Source organism: Rissa tridactyla, chromosome 1, assembly GCF_028500815.1.
Source record: "Rissa tridactyla isolate bRisTri1 chromosome 1, bRisTri1.patW.cur.20221130, whole genome shotgun sequence".
In the NCBI taxonomy this organism is placed as follows: Eukaryota; Metazoa; Chordata; class Aves; order Charadriiformes; family Laridae; genus Rissa; species Rissa tridactyla.
The window spans coordinates 141,016,560-141,026,609 of NC_071466.1; positions in this window are offsets into that span (position 1 = coordinate 141,016,560).

Sequence of the window (10,050 nt, forward strand, 5' to 3'; positions counted from 1 at the left end):
CCAGTAAGACTTTTCCCAAGTGCGACATTGTTAATTCGCACACAGTTTGCAATTCACTCTGCCCCCCACATCCTTTTCTGAAACGCTCCATCAGATTTAGCAGAAGTGACCACAGGTACAACTGCGTAGGCTTGCCGTATGACATTCTTCCATGTTTACACCAGTTAATTGCTGTAAAGGTTACTATTATCTTTTGCAATAAATTGTGTATTTTAACATACTATATAGAAAAAAACCGTGCTTCCTCTTTTAACAGCTACTTGTTCCTAATGAGGTTTTTAATGGTTACTCATGTCAGCTCCCATAGTACCACTGGTCTGCTTAAAAAAATATTATCTATTGGCTTCAAGAACCAACTAATTTCTGGAAAAATCCCTTAAGTTTCCTCTTCCAAAGTGGACCGCTTACCTACGTCTTCATCCTTTAGATGTTTACCCCGCTATATTTTCCATGCAATTAATCCTCAGACTCTTTGATAATTTGAGAGGGAAACAGAGAGAGAAAATAAGGCTACAAGGAAACTCACAAGGTCCCCAGCCCATTATGGCTATGCCTACAATCCTAAAGACGAGAGCGCCAGGGATTCAGCTCAAGCACTGAATCATCCCTCACCCTTCATCAGACCCACTGGCCAATAATTAGTTCCAGCCACATCTCCTGTTAGATTCCTAATCATCTTTTAATAAGCAGTATAGGTATTCCCCACTTACGGCCTGCAACATAGCTAAGAAAAACAAGCATTTTGTTAAAAAGGACAGAATTTTACGATGTAACGTTTACTTATTCATTGATTATATTTTAGGGGTTTTCCAAAGGGGGTGTGTGTGTGTGTGTGTGTGTGTTACAAACCACCACTTTGGATATCTCAGCATATAAAAGGCTTACATAAGACAACGTAAGAGACACGAGAAAGCATGGCTTCAGATGTCCTGCCCTTGGGGCTTAAATAGAATGTAAACAGACCAGAAGGTCTCATATCTTCTGAATATCTTCTGGTAAGTTTTTCCCCTTTTTACAGACCATTAGAAGTCCTACATCAATTATAATATTAACTTTATATTCTTTTTCCTTAGTGTCTTCTCTACACTGTGACTTCTTTTCGCAGTCTTTGGAGTATTACAAGTCTGAGAAGGATTTGGAAGAAAATGATAGAAAAAAAACCCCTAAACAAACAAAGCACAAACTGAGATCAATGCAGATCCCTTTCCCCTTAATTTCTTGTCTCCTTGTGAATGTAGAGAGGGCTTATACTGTCCCTGGGAGAGGTGGTGTTTCTGATAGGTCAGTCTAGAGGTAGGTAATCACTGAGATATACATTATGCCCATCGCTTAAGAATAGATTCTGTGCAACAGTTTGCTCCTCTTCCCTTAAATCTTCACCCCAATGTCTGAACAAAACTGAGTCTGGAGTCTTTTCCTCCTTCGCATTATCAGCTCTGTGTACTTCAGTTTTGGAACTATCTTGCAGCTTCAGATCATGTTCTATTGGTTTTGTATTTTCACAGAACGCTTCCACTGATTTTGCCGATTGAAAATAAAAAAGATTTGATGAAAACAGCAATTGAGAATGCTCTCCATCATCATAACTGAGACTGATTTTCCTTATAATGCTGTAGGTCAAGAGATCTGTAAGTTACAGCTAAGATGATAGTCACATGAGAGTAGCATCAGACGCTCTCTCTCCCACGTAAGAACATTTTTAAACAGCACATTTCACAATACCCTGTGAAAGATTCTGCTCTCAGTTGCACAAGTGCAGAGCAAGGGACACTGTGCTGGCATCAGTGGGGAAATCTGGGAGTAGAGGCAACACACAGATTGTTATATCAGGGCCAAGTCATTTCCATGATGTTATGCTTGAGTTACATTTACGTGTTAATGATCCATATCGGGATTCTCATCTAAGTCAGGCTGATGATACCATATTGATCTTGAAGGTAAATACAGTAAATAAGCCCTTTGGATCTCCTTTAAATAAGCTTACTAGAATCTTTTGACTTCTGCTTAGAAAGATTTGAACAGGGTGAACCCTGATGTCTCAAGGTTTTGTTAGGTTCACAGTATTGTTCCATAAAGAAAAGGCACAGACAGCCTATGTGAGGTTGTTTAGGACATACTGTTCCTGGAGGTAAATACAATAAACGAGCCCTTTGCAGCACCTTTTAAAAAGCTTATTGTCAGTTTTAACTTCTGCTCTATCAAAAGCTTTGAACAGAGTGAATGCTAATCTCTCAAGGTCTCGTTAAGTTTACGATATTGGACTGTGCTATATAAAAAAGGCACAGAAAACCTGGGCGAGTTAAAGCTTTCTACAATTAAATTACTGTCTCGGTGAATGAGGGGAGAGAAGTGGATGTTGTTTAAACTCAAGTAAGGCTTCTGACCCTGCCTCTCATGCACAAGCTGAGGAAGTACACACTAGATAAGTGGATAGCAAGGGGTATTGAATGGCCGAGAAGGTTGTTATCAGTGGCACAAAGTCCAGATGGAGGCCGGTCACTAGCAGTTTACCCCAGGGGTCAATACTGGTTCCAATACTGTTTTAATATGGTCATTAATTAATTCTGTGATTAATGACCTTGAAAGTGGGGCAGAGCGCACCCTCATTGAATCTTTGTATGATACCAAACTGTGAGGAATGGCTGATACAGCAGAGTCCTGCTGCCATTCAGAGGGACCTGAAGAGGCTAGAGAAACAGGCCAACAGAAAACTCATGAAGTTCAACACAGGCAGGTGCAAAGTCCTGCACCTGTGGAGGAACAACCCCATGGACCAGCACCAGCTGAAAGGCAGCTTTGCAGAAAAGGACCAGGGGGTCTTGGTAGGCACCAAGTTTGAACACGAGCCAACAGTGCGTCCTTGTGGCAAAGGTGGCCAATGGCACCCTGGGCTGCATTAGGAAAAGCATTGCCAGCAGGTCGAAGGAGGTGATCCTTCCCCTCACCACTGGTGAGGCCACACCTGGAGTACTGTGACCAGTCCTGCCCTCCTCAGTACAAGACAGACATGGACATACTGGAGCAAATTCTACAAAGAGCCACCACGATGCTTATGAGATTGGAGCATCCGTTACACAAGGAGAGGCTGAGAGAGCCTGAGAAGGCTTGGGGATGGGGGGTAGACTTATTGATGCATATGTATATCTTATGAGAGGGGCTAACAAAGATGGAGGGAGAGACTTCTAGTGTCCAGTGAAAGGACAAGAGACAGTCTTGGGCATAGACTGAAATACAGGGAATTCCATTTAAACATTTTTTTTTCTTTTTTAATCATTTGTTAACTGCTGGAGTGACTGAAAACTGGAAGAGGTAGAGCAGATAGATAGGTTGTTAAGTCTTCATCCTCAGAGATACTCAGACCCTGACTGAACAATATCCTGGGAAACCTGCTCTAGCTGATGGTGCTTTGAGCAGGGGAATAGAATAGACCATCTCCAAAGGTGACCTCCAACCTCAACTATTATGCAATTCCATGACTAAGCACTGAAGTGAAGACTTCAGCTTTCTTTCAAATGGCTCTAAAATAATCATCAAAAACTAAGCCCAGCTATTGATGCCATGAGAATAGGTGCCAGTGAAGATGATGTAGGCAATAACAGTGGTGTTACGGGATAGGGGATATTAAACGTGATCAAGCTGTACAGGGAAAATTCCTTATCAAGTTCAAGGGTGCCCCAAGGGGCATTTCAAACAGCTAGTTTCAGACTTGGATGATCGAGAGATTCTAAGTTTCTTCTTCTGTTCTACCTACCACACATCTAGCTCTAATGTGAGGAGATGTTGACAACATGACAGTCAAAGCAATGCCAGCCAGCAGGGTTCTGGCTACTTTAGCCCTCCTACCACTGCCATGACGTGATGAGATTCAAACAAGATGAAAAAAGTGGAAAATCAAGGGGTCCAAAGGAAATAAAGAGGTGGATTCTTCAGCCTTTATTCAGATAGCTCTATTGTGCCCACCTCCCAACAGTCCAACCTACAACGGATACCTGAAAGCAAGATCAAAATTGACAAACCCTGCTGCGAGAGAGAAAAGGCCCTTTCTAAATTAATATTGCTCATACACAAGCACATCTGCTGGGATGCTGTTGGCCTTTCACTGCGATGGGATGAGAGAGAAACAGCCCTGCCAGCAGATTTCAGCCAATGCTGCTTGGGAACACAGTCCAATTGAGCAGGTGATGCAGGGTTCATTGATGTCTTCACCCCACAGCAACTCCATTGTGTCTACGCTCAAGGTACACAAAGGAAAAAAGACTGAGTGAATCACAGTTCCCCTTGTTGCTCACCCACACAGCAGAGGCAGAGGAAACGGGGCATTTCCAGTTTCTCTCAAAAGTATCTTTTTATGGAAAATAAAATAATGACAAGAATAAGAGCCACCTGAGATTAGTACGCCAGTACGATCACCTTAAAATTGCTTAACGCATCTAAAAGAGTTCAGGGTCAGGAGCTGTCTAATATGCAAAAAACACGTTATGACTGTGAAAGACTTTATTGGTTTGTGTGTAAGTAGAGAAGCTATCAAATCTTTTTTCAAGATTGCAAGTAAAAGAAAAAAAAAATAAATCAAAAGCGTCCAGGGGAACCCAAACAAACGTCGCTGCTATCTACTATTCTATCCTTCACGAAATCTAGATACCTAACCCTCTAAAAGATAAGCAGCGTGGTATTTTACTTACAGAGGTTCTGAATGTTCCGGTCCAAGTGGTCCGCTCACTGAAGGATGTTACTTTCTTAGTTCAGAGACTGAGGATTAACTTCCAAAGAATCAAGTCTTCCCTTTCTTTGATCTTGCAGTAAGTGCACCAGACAACACACAAAACCTGCGTCCATGATCAATAGTGCAACTTTATGTGGGCTCTTCCAGGGTGGCATTGTAAGCTTAAAGCAGCTCGATGTTCTGCTAATGGTCGGAGTTTGTCTGTCCGCACTGCGTCTTCTTTCCAAATGCACTGGTTCAAACTGCCTCTACTTGACTGAGAGCTAAGACTGCTCAGATGAAGTAATTAACAGAAAGTCGTAGAACTGATGATGACAATGTACAGCTTACAGGTGTTTTCACTTGCGTGCTTGTATGTACCTGTGCCAGTTATCAAGAGGAAAACACGGCTCTCTGGTTGTGTAATGAGTCGGTGAACTGGGCGAGCAGCTGGGGTGATGCTGTAGGAGGCGCAGGGCTGCTGGGGACATGTCAGAAAGGTGACCCATGCAACGAAGCACATATACGCACGAAGACAGTTGGAATAAACTGCAAGCCAATTCTATGTTTCCCAGTCATTGGCAGCTGGGGAACTGTGAATCTAATTAAACAAAAATGTGAAGATACATTAAAATGGATTTTCCAGTGGTTTTTGAGCTGGCTGGAAGCAACTGTAACTGGCATAGGGCACTTCGCAGCCCTCTCCCACAGAGGCCATTCCTGCAGCTCACCGCTTCCAAAACCCTGCCAGTTATGCCCAGTACACATTGGCAAATTTGAAGTAGCGCTCACAACAATAACTAATATACGGAGCTTTCCTTTCCATAAAAATCCCAAACTACCTCACGCTTCCTGGCGCTGCCATCCCAGTGCAAGTCATCTGCTGGCCACATTCCCTCAGGGCTATCCCTGCCCTGGTGTGTCCCCCCCGCCATGGGCCACACAGTCCGTTCAGAAGTGTCTCCTTCCAAGAGTGCGTCTGCAGCCCACTCAGCAGTCCCCTCCGGGTGCCTCCTACCTTAAGGGCTGACGCTTTTTCTTATGTGTATCAGTTCATGGCCTTTTCCACCACAGGGAGCCCTGCAGAAACCTTAACAGTTATGCCAGGTACATATTGCTGTAAACATGACTTCAAATTCACATCACTAGTGTATAATCCTTTTTTTTTTTTTTAATTCCCCCCTGTAAAAAAACATCAAGATTTAGCCCGATTCATGTGAAAACTGAAGAACCAAGACTACTGAAAAACAAATCAGTCAGGTATGCCAAGATCTCTCTACTGTGTTAAATGCTAATGTGATAGAAAAAGGATGGGGGGAGGATAAAAAAAAAAAAAAAAAAAAAAAAAAGACTGATATCCTCCCTCAAGCAATAAAAGGCAGGCTATGTGGATCTATGGATCTCCTTGCTATTCACTTGCACTTCTTTGTCCTCATAGGTCTTCCCAAGACCTGGGTACTGTAAATGCTCCTAGGCAGTATGACTATTCATCTGTCAAGTCCACCTGGCACAGAATCACAGGACAGTTGAGATTGGAAGGGACCTCTGGAGGTAATCTTGTCCAGCCTCCCTGCTCAAGCAGGGGCATCTAGAACTGGTTGTCCAGGGCTATTGTCCAGATGGCAACATCTCCATCTTGAATATCTCCAAGGATGGAAACTCCACAACCTGTCTGGGCAACTTGGGCCAGTAAACAGTCACCCTCACAGGAAGCATTTCCTGAAGTTCAGATGCTGTCCGAGTCACAGGTGGGTTACTTCCTAGGGGTACGGGAAAAACTGTCATACTAGGAAGAGCATTTGGGGATTGTACAAGACTTATTATGCTTAGGAAAGGAACTAAAGGCAGGGGAGAAAAAATAAGAAAAAAAAAAAAAGAACAAGATGGTTTGTGGAGGAACAAACACGGAAGAATGACTGGCTGGTCAGTATGCTTGTCTGGACATGCCCTGCACCTGATCTGTCCTGTCATCTTATTAAACTCAATTTCTAAGTCTATTCTGTGTGCATTTGTGTGCTTGGAGGTCTAAGTGACAGCAACTGGAGATCATAGGTCAGAGGGACCATGTGCCTGTGGTGCCAGCAACGGAAGTGATCGGAGTGGGCGAAATCAAGTCTTTGCAACTGAGCTGGTCACCTGGGGTTTATCACAAACTGACAGCTAAATCTCTTTCCTACACAAAACCTACCTAAGGTTATAAAACATAGGAGCGTACATAAGAGAAACAGGCAAGGATCACGCCAGCAAAGTTGGAGACAGGCGAACACCTTTTGTTTTCGTTTTCTCTCAGTTCTGCCACTGTGCCGAGTGACTGCTCTGTTCAACACGCTCCTGCAACACAACCTTGCACTTTGCTCACGATGGCCTCAGCCTTCAGAACCTCACCAAATGCAGTGGTAGCTTCAGCTTTAAGTGACAGCAATATTACTTTGAGGTGGAGTTCCTAAGAAAATTGTATCTATAGAATGTGTTTGTGTTCCCATTTATCGTCCCTTCCCCTAATAAGTCCCAATGCTGTTGGACAAAGATGGTAAGCAACTTCACAGAGAAGAGACCCTGCCATTTACCCACTTGCAGAAAAACTATAGCACACATCTAAGCCGTACACACCAGTTAATTCAACAGCAGGGAGGCATCACAAACACTGTAACAGGGACAAAATGAACCACTGATGCCCTGTTAAACAGCTGAGAAACCAAACGCAAGGCCGAATCCAGAAGAAATTAGATTTCTTTAGGTGAGAATCCTTCAGCTGCTCACTGAAGCCCATTTACAAAACACCCCAGGCCAAGGAAGCTTAACAACCTTCCTGATTCTGTAACTCCCATGGCTAATTTCTTACCTAGCAAAAAGTCAAAAGACTGACTTACCACGTGCACTGCTGGCTGACGGGATGCAGGAGCTCCAGGAATAGCACGCAAACGGAAGGTGACAGTACCTTCACAGAGCTCCCAACACTGTATTGCTAGAGAGCCAAGCTGACTCCTTTCCACACGTCTGACTCCCTTTCCACCAAGTATGGCTTCTGTAACTTGTACTCACCTTTGCTCTCAGCCTTCCCGAGAGCCACACCTGACCACACCGGAAAGCCTCCCCAGCTGCAGGCAGTTGGACAAATCAAGCCAATTACACCACTGGGTTTCTGCTCTTGACAGGTCTGCTTTGACCAGGCACCTGAAGCCGAGGGGCATCTCCCTAAGCACAGTTTGCAATAGCCACATTCAGGGATAATCTTCGAGACAAGCGAACTCAATAGTTTTAAAGCAAGGAACATGAACCCTCTATTGCCAAAATCAACAAGATGTGCTTGTCAAAGTTTGCTGTTGGCCAAGACCAGCAAGTCCATGGTAGAGAAAAAACCATAGAATACAACCACATCACTAAATAAAACTTCGTCAAGGCACAGGGTCGTTTATTTCCCAATTATCACCAACGCTGTAATTGCTCATGTGTTCCCACCTGCATAATCTAGGACTTTCCCACAGAATACTTGCCACAATTTGCAGAGTAAGACGTACCAGAGACTTTTCCCCATGGGAATAACTTGAGCTTGGTGAGTGTGTTCCAGCCAGCACATGGGAGAGAGGAGCTGGGTGTGCCAACAACAGTTCTGTCCTTTCACTTACACTTCCAAAGTCCGAGAACAATTCCTCAACTGGTCTTGCAGGATAACATAGAGGTAACTCTGTATGCAAAACACTGCATGCCCCTCTGCTCAATGATGCTGGCCAAACCAGAAAAATCAGATACCTTACATTTCACCAATGACACAAAGGAATTGCAAATAAAATACGCAAGGGAATAGTTTGGTTTTTTACAGATACAAGAATACACAACTTAAGACATGACAATAAGTTGCCATTTGAAGGTGATCTTCAAATGGGAAGGAACAATTAATCTGATTTTTTTTCCTGATGCATAAAAGAAAGTGTGCTTACCTGTGCTAAGATACTCCTGCTTCTTTTAGACTTTCAGAACCCTTTTTTGTTTGTATTTTGGTGTTTCTTTGCGGGGGTGGGGGGGGAGAGGAAAGAGGGGGGAGCAGGCAATCAGAAATAAAGAGATTAATCCCACCATCACATTACGTTGATTGTTCAAAATAAAAAATATTAGATTTTACTTTTTTCATAAACAAAAAGAGAAGACAAAGCTAAGATTATGTCAAAGTTTCACGGAAATGCAGGAAAGGGAAAAATAAAAGGCCTCAGGACAGAAACAGGGCTAGAAAAAAATGACAGAATGAGATTCATCCTGGGAAAGAAAAAAAACAAGCTAGCAAGAACATAGTAGATTGTATTGTGAAGTCCAATAAACACTGTAACAAGAAATGAACGACCGTCATCCAATTAACTACAGTGTGAAATGCTAGGAAGGTGGGGGAGTTCAGGATTCACGTGCCACCACACACAGCAAAGTAAGTCTGCTGTAAACTCTGATCAGACTGTGGCTGAATTATTATGCTGATATTATTGCACAGACCATTTTAAAGCCATAAAAAAAAGAAAAAAAACCAAAAAAATCCCCAAAAAAACAGAACCGGAGGAAGCAGGGGGCACCTTGTACTGTAAATGTTGCGATTAAACCATGGCAAGTACTGTACTACACACTGTAAATGCAAAAGAATACCTTGATTAAGGTGCAAGTGTAGTACAACAGTATTTATGACACTACAAGTGCAGTACAACAGTATTTAAATACTGCAGTTTTAAAAATATTTATTTTTCAATACTAAGTATTTGCTTAAAAGTACAAACAAAATACCGCTTTGGTAATATGAATTTTTTTCTGCATGGTTTGGGTATACTGGAGTGGACAGGAGAGAAGCGTACCTACAAGAGCTGTACTATTCCACCCACCTTCAGGACCAAAGAATGATCCTTTACAGCCCGGATGATAGCGCCGTGACACACTGAAGAGAGGAGGGAGGGCAAACGATTTCTAAGATGCAAAATTTCTGGGGGTTGCTGGTAAGCACGCTCCGCACCCTCCACAGCTAACAAGGAAACACTGAGCGAAAGTCTCATGCTAGCTGAAGTCGGTGGCATTTTTACCAAACTCAGGAATTCTTATCCTCCATGGTAGAAACCTCCCCATGGAAGGCTCCTAGGGACACCAGGAGCCTTCCATTACAAGAAAGGACAGTGCATCAGAACTGGAACAGAAAGAGATGGTCCAACCCAAGATTTTGTTAACATCCTTTTGTATTCTGGGCTATATAGAAAGCCCTATCGTATAAAGAACCCTATGGTATCCCAGTCTGCATAAAAAATGTGGCCAGCAGCCTGAGGGAGGTGATTCAGCCCCTCTAACTCTGCTCTCGTGAGACCCCATCTGGAGTATTGCATCCA